The sequence below is a fragment of the Gorilla gorilla genome, chromosome 18 (assembly GCF_029281585.2).
Source record: "Gorilla gorilla gorilla isolate KB3781 chromosome 18, NHGRI_mGorGor1-v2.1_pri, whole genome shotgun sequence".
In the NCBI taxonomy this organism is placed as follows: domain Eukaryota; kingdom Metazoa; phylum Chordata; class Mammalia; order Primates; family Hominidae; genus Gorilla; species Gorilla gorilla.
In genome coordinates this window covers 92280237-92292495 of record NC_073242.2, presented here as the reverse complement: position 1 = coordinate 92292495, position 12259 = coordinate 92280237, and the positions used below count along the sequence as shown (strand labels likewise).

At 35.7% G+C, this 12259-nt stretch overlaps 1 long non-coding RNA gene and 1 pseudogene across 1 annotated transcript in view; both read left to right on the top strand.

The window, feature by feature from the left end:
* Window positions 1-12259, top strand: part of LOC134757516 (uncharacterized) — a 492817-nt gene that overhangs the window by 432886 nt on the left and 47672 nt on the right. The gene's annotated exons all lie outside the window — the stretch shown is intronic.
* On the top strand, window positions 7118-7794 carry LOC101129149 (NEDD8-conjugating enzyme UBE2F-like; annotated as a pseudogene).

Genomic DNA, 12259 nt, shown 5'->3' with positions numbered 1-12259 from the left:
CTTCATTTTTTCCTTTTTTTTTTCTTCTGTCTAGCTCTGTTCTGTTTCGCACTTAAGTCAGTCAGAATTCATTCTGGAATTCACAAGGAACAGATTAATTATTAACCACCATTCCTACTTCCGTTCATCTGAGCAAAGCGGCATGCTCATAGAAATGTGTTTCACGCTTCAAAAACCCATTTCTTCTTCCCCAACACATCTTATGAATCTCTATCAAGCTGACATCGAGAATGGTATTTTTAAGATGTCAGTCATCATCAAGGCCATCTGCAAGACATTTTATTGTAACTCTTATTTCTCTTTTGGTTGTGAAGAAGGATAGAGCTAAAGAGAGACACACTGCCCACTTGTTTTATTGATCTAGTCCCGTTTCAGGTAGCAACATTCAAGAACCTGCTACTTACTCATCCCCCTGATCACTGCCCCCACCATGACCTGGTAACAATGGAAGTCTGTGACATGACACTATACCAGTTGGGATGACAAAGACATGCCGTTTGCTGGATTCAACCAATTAGGACCCCTACAGCCACATCTGTTAAGTTCTCACATTCATTACTCAACAAAGATTACTAACATCAACACAAGTCTTCTTCTGATAACAACAATCAAAGCAACACAGTAATGGTAGCAAAAACTAGGACTGTATATCGATGTTGTCTATGTGCCAGGCATTCTGGTAAATACTTTAAATTTTATTTTATTTGTTCTTCACATCAACATCATATGATGGGGACTGTCATGTTACTTTTTAAAATGAGGAAACTAAGCCCAAAGAGGGAATGTATTGCCCAAACTCAACAGCAGATATGTCATTCAAACCCAGGTCTCTTGAATTCTAAAGTGTAATTTTCCTATATCCCAGGAGTGTGTGTGTGTGTGTGTACTTTTCATTCAGTATTCTGTAACTTTCTATTAGTTCTTAATGTGTATCCTATTAAATAGGTGTTATGTCAATAGCTAATACATTTATATTATTACTATTATGTATGTAATATATAGTAACAGTATTTTCTCTAAAGAAAAGAATTAATCAAAATATAAAGATAATAAAAAAATTAATCAAAATATATACAGTACTAGATAGTATAGTCACTTCTCTTTTCAGACTAAAAGATAATCAATTACATTTTTATTACTGCATAGTTGATCATCATTGAGCTCCTCAAGCACCAGCTGATAGTATTAATTCTCTCTATATTTCCTTTCATTGCTTCAAACCAAGGAGTCTAAAGTCATGGGGCTTCAGAGATAATAAAACAATTCTGTGCCTTAAATTACTCATTATTTCCCTAAGCTTATAGTGGAAATTGTCACATTGCTTCCTGCTAAACATGATTTTTTTTAAAGAAAATCCTCCAGCAGCAATAAACGGCTTGACATTCATATACTAGATTCAGCTCAAATATTAAATAAAGACTTATCTTACACCCTTTCACTAGAAGTTTGTCAAGAATAGGCTCATTTGTAAGCAATTTTCTGTTCTCTATCCAACTTTATTTCCAAAATAGAGAAGAAGTATTCTGATTTAGTGGTGAAAATGGACTTTACTTAACACATGTATTAGATTTGAAATGGACCCAGTTTACATATAGTATTGAATTCAAGATTAATTAAGCATCTGCATCATTTGGGGAGAAATGATTCAGTGTGCTTTCATGGTTCAAACTTTAACAGTATATCTAATTTGCCCAGATAAGAGCTCAAATCCAAGGTTTTGTGTAGAAATGATATAAATTGTAATTAAAGTTGATACAAGTAAAATAGTCAGATAAAAGACTAAAAACAAACATTTTTCTCTCATTATATGTATCTTCTCCATTATATATAAGTGTCTCCTCAAACTTTTCGAAAAATTTTTTTCATAAAAACATTATCAAAATTATTCTGACTTGCATCCTTAGCTGTAGATATAAAATTAATTAATCATAGTCCACTAGAAATAATTTCAACTGCTTTAGAATGTTTCTATTTTTTGAATGAGATATATGGTCTGTGCAGTATGAGCAAAAATAGATAATTTTTTATAACCAATAACACCCCTAATGAGATTCATACCACCCAACTCTCTTTATCTCTCCCTAGCACTTGCAAATAAAGCATCCCCAGGGCTATCCAACTCTAATATCTCAAGAAACCAGGTTAATGGAGAAATATGCTGTTACCACAATTTGGGGGTAATAATTTCCGTGCTCTCACAGCAATTCCTCTAACCCACATTTCTAAAATATGATCCTTCTCTAACTGTAAACTCCTGGTTCTGGAGCCAATCTCCCAGGATCCAAGGTAAGAATTCTAGTCCTGCAATTCCAACTACTTATTAGACATCACAAATTTTGTGATTTACAGATCTTAAAATATCCATTTAAAAATATCACAGTCTTTCCCTTTTTTTTATCCCACCATTTCTCTCTCTCTCTCTCTCTCTCTCTCTCCCTTTCTCTTTCTCTTTTTTGTACTTTTTGGCTTTCTTACTGCCTGACTACCTCTCTTGTCCCAATATCTGCTACATTCACAGACTGGAAACCTGAAATGCATCCTTAATTCCTCCCTCTTTATAACCACCCCAGTGACATGCCTACAACAAAATACCATGCCCTATCCATTCTAAGGATGCCTAAACATCTATGAAAATTCTGCTCAACTTTCATAATCATAGAAATGGCTTCAGAAAAATGGTTCTTCCACTTCTGTGAAGCTATGTTGCCTTCTGTTAGGTTATTCCCATAGATCCTAACTGCTTATTCTCCTTCCAGTAATGACAGTTGCAAATGGGTTTATCTTCACACTCTTGTCAAAGTATTCAGCCTAGAATGGAAACGAAAGCATCCTACTGCTCTAATCAATTGAACGTCCTCTCATTCCCTAGGCTCAGTCCTTGCATATACAGTTCAGATGCCTACATTCTCTCTAACAGATCCTAAGCATGGGATCCTGGGACTCTTTACTTTTAGAGGCATTTGTGTTTGTTTAACATGACAATAACTTTCTCCCTGACTAGACAGACACCAGAACTGTTTTCCTTTGGTTTCCCTGTGACAATGCTTTCTAACCCTTATCTCATCGTATCCACAATCTTCTGAGTCAATAGTGGCTTATGAAGACCTTGGATCATAATTTTCAATTTAGCCATAATACTTATCATTTATTTCTCCAAGTATGTGGTTATTACGTTGTGTTGACATCTTAGTCTTTCTGGGTTACAAACCTAGATCAATTATCCAACATTTGCTTTTCTACGGTTCAAAAAATTAAGATACACACACACAAACACATATAAGTTGCTTGAACATAAAATATGTTATACCAAGGAAAATGTTACTTATAAAAATAAATAGGTGAGAAATATTTTTTACTAACTTCTGGAAATTCATATATAGAATAGTATCTCTTTCTCTGTCCCTGTCTCTTTCTTTCTCTCTCTCTCTCTCCTCTTCTCATTTCATTTTTTATCCTTCACTAGCAAGGAGTCTTTACATGCCATCTCTAAGTAAATGACTTTCCATTTTCTTTCCAGTAATCAAATTATAGAGTTCTAAATAGCAATACAGAATATTCTTTTTCAAAATGTTGAAAATAATGTGTTCTTCTCACCTCTCTTAAATATATGTCTCTCATGTCAATAATAATGGCCCACTGGACTCTGAGATTCTTAAAAATTGTTGGTGCAGGAAATTTCCTGTTCCAGTTAAGATGGAATATGCACATTTAGTTCATCTTGCTAACTGATTACTACCCAGAATACTGGAAAAAAAAAAAAGTAAAACATCTATCAGAGGGCTCTGAGCAGTAGGTAAGAGCTGGCACATAGGGTAGGGAAATCACCACCGCCTTCAAATGACCATATAGTGGTAAATTTCCATTTGTGGTTTTTTGTTTTGTTTTGTTTCGCTTTTTGCTGCTGTCTTGATTTGCTGTGTGTTTTTGTTATTTATTTATTTATTTTTTTGCTCATTTTTTCTTCGGTATCTTCTTGATTAGAATACCTTGTCTCAGAACTGCTGATGGATATAGATAGAAAGAGTTCTAAGAAGAAAAAAAACACACACACTTTGTCTAGACAAAAGGATGAGATCTTGGTGTGGGGGGTTAAAGGATGAAGCTTTTTCGATTCTTCTAGCATCATGCTAGACAAATTCCAGAAACAAACTGGATGTTTATGATGGAAGAAGCAGAGGCAAAAGAGGTGGAGGTGGCAGTGGCAACAGCAGCAGCTTTGCAGACTCTTTTATCTTGCTGTTTTACACCAACATTAACCTGGTCACAGGATGTGTGCAATAGAATGGGTGCCCTAAAACTTCAGGTTTAGTATCTGCAACAGCAGAACAGGGGCTACTGGAAATTCAACAGCATGGAGATTACAGGGTGTGGGAAAAAAGAGACACTTTGAATTTATGTACACATAAGATTTTGGGCTGTACTTTGAACTGATCACGTGTAGAACTGATCAGAATTAACAATACAAAGGTTAAGACTAAATATAAGTCTGGATCACTTCCAAATCCATAATGAACCTTAGATCTTTCACACACTGAATGTACCAGAATTATGCAGCAAAGGCTTTGAAAATTAAACTGTTATTAAAACTATGGTTCTGAAAAAAGGTGGTTCAGAATTTGTGGTCTTAATCAAAGTAGTTTGACTGTTTTTTTAAAGAAGAAAGTAGCTGTCTACAAAGCTGTAATAAGATGCAGAGTCTCATAACAACTTTAAAGCATCTGTTATGATTATGTTCCATGAAATAATCATAGTCTTCAAATGAATAAAAATACAGAAAATTTGGAAAACAAATAGAGTCTTTAAAATAAAAATTTTGGAACCAAAAAACTCAATAAGAGAAATTTTTTAATTACCGAAAGAGCTCAATAATAGGGTAGATGTAACATAAGAAAAGATCACTAGACATGAAAATAGATCAATAGAGATTATAATGTTTGAACATCAGAGGGAGAAAAGATTAAAACAAAATAAAAATAATTTTAGCAATCTGTGTGTGACAGTATCAGAAATGCTAACATTTGTGTCATTAGGGACTAATAGCAAAGATAAAAAGACATAGATACTGACAAAATATTTAAATAAACAATAGTTGACTGCCTTACAAATTTAATAAAAGACATAAATTTACAGATCCAAAACACTCAGCCAACTCCAAGCAGAATAAGCAGAAATCAAACCATTCTGGGGCACTATAATGAAACTCTTGAAAACCAAAGATAAAGGATAAGTCTTAAAAGCAGCCAGAGAAAAACCACACATTGCATAGAGGGAGAAATAATTCAAATACCTGCAGGTTTCTATTCAGAATTGATGGATGTGGCAAGAGAGTGGAATAGTATTTGTTAAAGTGCTGAGAGGAGAAGCTAAAAGTAAACTGAGAGTTCTTATCAAGCAAAACTATCTTTCAGGATCAAAAGTGAAACACAATCTCAGATGAAAGAAAATTAGGACAATTTGTCACCCATAAACATGCTTTAAAAAATGCAAATGGAAGAGAAATGGTAATGAATGAAGAACAAAAGAAAAAGAAGGTAAATATCTCAGTAAATGTAGAGAGGGAAAAATAATGGGTACATAGGGTTTTATATATATATTTTTAAATATTTTACTTAAAGTGACTTTGCAAAGCCAGCTTCTGTTTTATTGCATACAGTTTAAAAATTTAAATAGAGAGTGCAGAAATATAAATAAATATGGTCAAATAATTTTTGAAAAAGTTGCAAGGCAATTCAATGGAGAAAGCATAGTCTTTTCAATAAATATTTCTGAAATAATTGGACATCTATATGCCAAAAAATGAGCTTGACTTAAACTTTGTATTTTGTATAAACATTAACTCTAAATGGATCATGGAGTTAAATGTAAAGGATAAATCTATTTCAAAAATAAATTTTGAGATGAAAACATTAAAAAAATTTGGGGGACCCTGAATTAGACAAAATGTTATTAAAGAAACCAAAATCATGATTAATGAAAGCTAATTGAACTTCATAAAACCTTAAAAGTTTGTTTTGTGAAAGACACTGTTGAAACATGAACAGATAAGCCACAAACTGAAAAGAAAGGTTCAAGTCATATACCTAAGAAAAAACTTGTATTCGGGAAACATAAAGAGAAAACAAATGAGAAAACAAACATGAAAACATCCCAACTTTAACGGGCAAAATATGTGAACAGACATTGCACTGCAAAGAATATAGTGGTAGCAAAATATGTGCATGAAAAAATGTTCAACATCAATGAGTCATTAAGGAAAGGCAAATTAAAACAAGAATGACATAGAAATACACACCTATTAGAATTGCTAAAATAAATTTAAAAGATAACAATATGACAATACTAAGTGCTGTCAAGGATAGAGAGTAATTGGAACTCTTAAAATTGATAAAATTGATGGTGAGAATGCAAAATGGTTCAGTCCCTCTGGAAAACCGTCTGGTATTTTTTTTTTTTGGAGATGGAGTCTCCCTCTGTTGCCCAGGTTGGAGTGTAATGGCCTATCTCGGCTCACTGCAACATCTGCCTCCTGGTTCAAGCGATTCTCCTGCCTCAGCCTCCCAAGTAGCTGGGACTACAGGGTGCATGCCACCACACCTGGCTAATTTTTTTGCATTTTTAGTAGAGACAGGGTTTCACCATGTTAGCCAGGTTGGTCTCAATCTCCTGACCTCATAACCGCGCACCTCGGCCTCCCAAAGTGCCGGGATTACAGGCATGAGCCACTGCGCAACCGGCAGGTATTTTCTTATTAAAAAGCATACACTGGGCCAGGCACAGTGGCTCACGCCTGTAATCCCAGCACTTTGGGAGGCCAAGGGGGGCAGATCACAAGGTCAGAAGTTCAAGACCAGCCTGGCCAATTGTGGTGAAACCCCGTCTCTACTAAAAATACAAAAATTAGCCAGGAGTGGTGGAGGGCACCTGTAGTCCCAGCTACTAGGGAGGCTGAGACAGGAAAATGGTGTGAACCTGGGAGGCGGAGCTTGCAGTGAGCCGAGATTGTGCCACTGCACTGCAGCCTGGGCGACAGAGTGAGACTCCGTCTCAAAAAAAAAAAAAAAAGCTTACACTGACCACAGGACTCAGCAACCCACTTCTAGGTGTTTACTCTAGAGAAATGTCCATTCGTATTCAAACAATAATCTGCACATGGATGTTTATGGAAGCATTATCCTGGTCACCAAAACATGGAAAACAAACAACAACAAAAACTGTTGTACAAAGGGTTCCAATGGCAGCCACAGTGTCCGACTCCACTTGGAGGGTTTCTGTGAGAGACAAGTTGCTTGAAGCTAATTTACCCTTTACATGTAAATTGTCTTTTCTTGATCCAAACCAGCCTCATTGTTTTCAGCTAACTGTAACCAGATGAGGGGGTTACAGGGTGGAAAATTTCCATTTGAACTGAGGTTCCCATGCGTACATCATGGCGCCTCCCAAAGTGAAATGCCTGAGCAGGATGTGGCACCACAACATTACAGAGACAGAAGTATATCTGAGTTTACTGAGAGAACATTCAATTGACTACACTGGCTGGGATCCCACGAGAACATCCCATAAAGGATATTGTTTGGGGATTAAACTCTTTCTTTACTGATATTGTGAATTTTGATGATCCACTGAATATTGAAGCTGCAGAACATCACTTGCGGGACAACTAGGACTTCCGGAATTAAGTGGAAGACTACATCGTTTACCAGATAATAAAAGGGGAAGATTGCAGGCCCATGGACTGTGTTACAGTTTGTCTCTAACATGAAACAGCAAGAGGCAGGCCCCCCTCTATGATCCTCATACTCCTTCTCAGTGCCGATGAATCGCCTCAGTCCTGTGACTATGTTGTCCTGCAGAAGGCCATCTTCATGATTGCTCATTGTCGATGGAGAATTAAACACAAATACAGCAAGAAAATGTGTTTGGGCTTCTTTAAAAAATAATATAAATAAATAAACCAATTGTGGTATAATGAAATACTACCTAGCAGCGAAAGGAACAGACTATCCATAAACACAACAACACTTGAATCAGTCTCAAATGCATTACACTAAGTGAAAGAAACCTGTTTCAAAATGTTACATATTACCTGATTCCAAATATATTACATTCTGGAAAAGATAAAATTACAGAGATGGAGAATAGATGACTGGTTGCCTCAGTTAGAAGTTGGAGTAGTGTTTGCTGTGGAGCTGCACAAAATAAATTTTGGGGGTTATGGAATTGTTCTGTATTCTGTTCTGTTTCTGGTGATTGTGATACAAATGTATACATACGTTTGAATTTACAGAATCATAAACCAAACAACAGTGATTTTACCATAAGTAAATTTAAAATTATATTTATATTTCAAGAGCGACCATATGTAAATATGTATGCATACATACATATATGTGTGTGTATATGTATATATATGTCTGTGTAGTATGTATATATATAAATATAGACAGAATTTTTTGAAGAATTAGTAGTGCAACATTTTGACATCACTTATCCAATCCTTCATTATTTATTAATTTATCTTTCCATGACTTCACTCAGCAATATAGCCTGAGTGCCATCTATATTTATTTATATAGATGAATTAATAAATAATAAAGGGTCCCACCTTCATCACAAATTGAGTTACATTAAACTTCTATTTCTCGGCCTGGCGCCGTGGCTCATGCCAGCACTTTGGGAGGTGGAGACGGGCAGATTACGAGGTCAGGAGATCGAGACCATCCTGGCTAACAAGGTGAAACCCAGTCTCTACTAAAAATACAAAAAGTTAGTCGGGCGAGGTGGCGGGCGCCTGTAGTCCCAGCTACTGGGGAGGCTGAGGCAGGAGAATGGCGTGAACCCGGGAGGCGGAGCTTGCAGTGAGCAGAGATGGCGCCACTGCACTCCAGCCTGGGCGACAGAGCGAGACTCTGTCTCAAAAAAAAAAAAAACAAAACAAAAAAAAAAAAACTTCTATTTCTCTCCAGTCACCTTTAATCTTCCTTAAGGAAGAGTGAAGATTTAAATAATTTCACACATAAATAAAAAGGGATTCTGCTACTCTTTGAGCCTATTTTCTATCAATGAATTGAAGGAAAAAAAAAACAATAGGACATTTGGTCATTTCTTTTCTCTCTTCTTTCTCTCAGTTTCATTTGGCTGCAATGGCTCCATTCATTCTCAATCTCTCTGACTCTCTCTCTCTCTCTTTCTACTCTCACTCTCTCTCTTTCTACTTTCACCCCCTCTACTGTCTCTTCTTTTTTGGCCATTGGGTCCAGAGGCTTCCTGACTTTAAAAAGACCTATTATTATAATACATGGCACTATAAGCCCTTACCCTTAGGAACAAATATCTTTTACTCTGTATTTTTCTTTAATATTTTCTTGTAATATGTATCAGTAATTTATAAATTCAGTGTGATAAAATAATAAAATTTAGACTTTGGAGAGGGAGAAACATTTTACTAAACTTGTTTATTGGACTATATAATACTAGATTATGTAGCCAATACCCTTTAAAATGAATAAGATTTACTCTGCTATTATTCCCTATACATATATTATCATAAAGTATTCTTCAGTGTGCAAGGTTGAATAATTGAGGTGCTAAAGAAACCAAAAAAATGTTTAGGTCCTCTAGATGAATACCATTTAAGTAAATTTTCTTCACATTTATGAATGTTTATATTTCCCCAATATCTAGTGTAGGACAAGACACAAAATATCCCTAGATACAGTTACCTTTGTAACTAAGGACTGAATTTACTTCTTAGGAGAAGAGTCATGACATAAAAGAATCTTAAATTCAATACACAGTTTAGTCTCCTTTCACATAGAGTATAAAAGTAGGTAGTCCAAAGACGATATTGGAAATATTAATATACTCATGGAACCAGGATCCTCTAGGTTGTTTTTACTTGAAGCCTAAATTCTATTTCCAATTTTAACTCACAGTCTAATGTGGCTGATCCAAATCTCGCCATCATATTTATAGTCCAACCCAGAAGAAAAAGATGAAGAATAAGGGAGTAAGGCCAGTAGTAATTGTCTTTTAAGATAATGTTACAAAAAATCTTCAACCAATCATATTTTGCTTGAATCTCCCTCATTGGAAGCTATTGATGTAGAAACACATATCTGAAAATGGAATCTGTAAAAGTCATTGATTATATTCTGATTGAAAAGAGGAGACCGAATTTTGGGGTGATTTATATTTTTTGCGACATTTGTCATATAGTATGGCTTTCCATGTTTACTCTTTTAAATATCAGGTATTTTTAGAGGAAGTAGGATTGCTATTATTGGCTAATTTTCTAGACATTGTAGATAAAATTATTTGAAACTGAAGATATCCAATGAATACTGCTTATTTAGTGTAGAAAATAAATTGTTTTTACAAATAAAATATAGACATATTCAATAATAAATTTTTATCTTGTATTCACACATATAAATCTTGCACCGTTTTAATGGAAAGTTATAACAATGATATAATATGATATAATAAAACAACTTCTACCTATACAAAAGTGGTGGAATTATAATGATTTCTGGTTCTGAGAATAGAATAAATATTATATTTCAAGGAAGATCAGAGATATTCCTCTTCATTTTATATATTTGTCAAGAGGAAATTCTATGCTAGTTTTCAGCCTAACTTTCCAGTTAAAAAGAAGAAAACACATAGTTGGTGAGCCAGCTCAATTAAGTAGGCTGGAAAGATCAGGTTCAAAAAGTTGATAATGCGGCCGGGTGTGGTGGCCCATGCCTGTAATCCCAGCACTTTGGGAAGCTGAGGCGGGCAGATCACGAGGTCAGGAGTTCGAGACCAGCCTGACCAACATGGTGAAACCCTGTCTTTACTAAAAATACAAAAATTAGCTGTGCGTGGTGGTGCATGCCTGTAATCCCAGCTACTCGGGAGGCTGAGACAGGAGAATTGCTGAAACCCGGGAGGCAGAGGTTGCAGTGAGCCGAGATTGCACCACTGCACTCTAGCCTGGGTGACAGAGTGAAACTCCATCTAAAAAAAAAAAAATGATAATATGTTAGAACCACCATTTAGATGGAGAAAATCCCACATATTCATGCTTAGACATTCCCAGATTATAGTAGATACTCACTCCAATGTCAGTAAGAAAGTATTTTCCAGGCCGGGCGCGGTGGCTCACGCCTGTAATCCCAGCACTTTGGGAGGCCGAGGCGGGCGGATCACGAGGTCAGGAGATCGAGACCATCCTGGCTAACACAGTGAAACCCCGTCTCTACTAAAAATACAAAAAATTAGCCGGGCGTGGTAGTGGGCGCCTGTAGTCCCAGCTACAGGCTGGGGAGGCTGAGGCAGGAGAATGGCGTGAACCCAGGAGGTGGAGCTTGCAGTGAGCCGAGATCGCGCCACTGCACTCCAGCCTGGGCGACAAAGCAAGACTCCGTCTCAAAAAAAAAAAAAAAAGAAAGAAAGTATTTTCCAGGGTAAGTGTTATGTCAAAAATGGCAATAGTTGAGAAGTGGACCAACATGTTCCTGTCAGATTCTTTGGGGACGTAAACAATAAATGGTAAATTTTTCACATGACCCAGGACAATCTAACACAATTGACAACTAGCAGTGTTCAGTAAAAATATATTGCCTCATTATTCAGAATTTTCACTTTTTTTTTAAATTGTCCGTCCTCTTTCAATCACTCAGTTTCTTTTAAACCACTAAACAAAATGTGTGTTCATTTATTTCAGTGAAAAAGAGAGGTTCATTTTCAGCTCAGAAGGTCACCTTGGACTGCTAAAATACCACCCTATTTTTTTCTCAAAATGTTATGATAAAACACCTTGAAACTTTTTTCAAAAATCATTATGTTGTCAGAATAACGCTTATAGTTATTTGAGATTTAATCCCAAATAACTTACATGTAAGCCAAGTCATCTCTTTGGCATATTACTTGATTGTAACAAAATGCTGAATTGTCCATAAAACAGAAAATAAAAAGGCTATTCTTAAAACTAAGCCTGAATTTATGTACATTGTGTCTGGAATAATTGGCTTAATGCAAAATCTCAAAATATGTCAGTTTTTATTTTCCTGCTGAATTAGGAACTGATCACATAAGAGAAACTTCTTCTCAACCTCTCTAAACCTTGACTTTTCCATTGACAATGATGAAGATTCAATCATTCTTAAATCTATTTCACAAATATTTATTGAGCATCACTTATGTGTCAGGAAGTGTACTAGGCATTATAAATGTTTTCTTCTTAAAGAGAATGAGAAAATTCATGAATGACCTA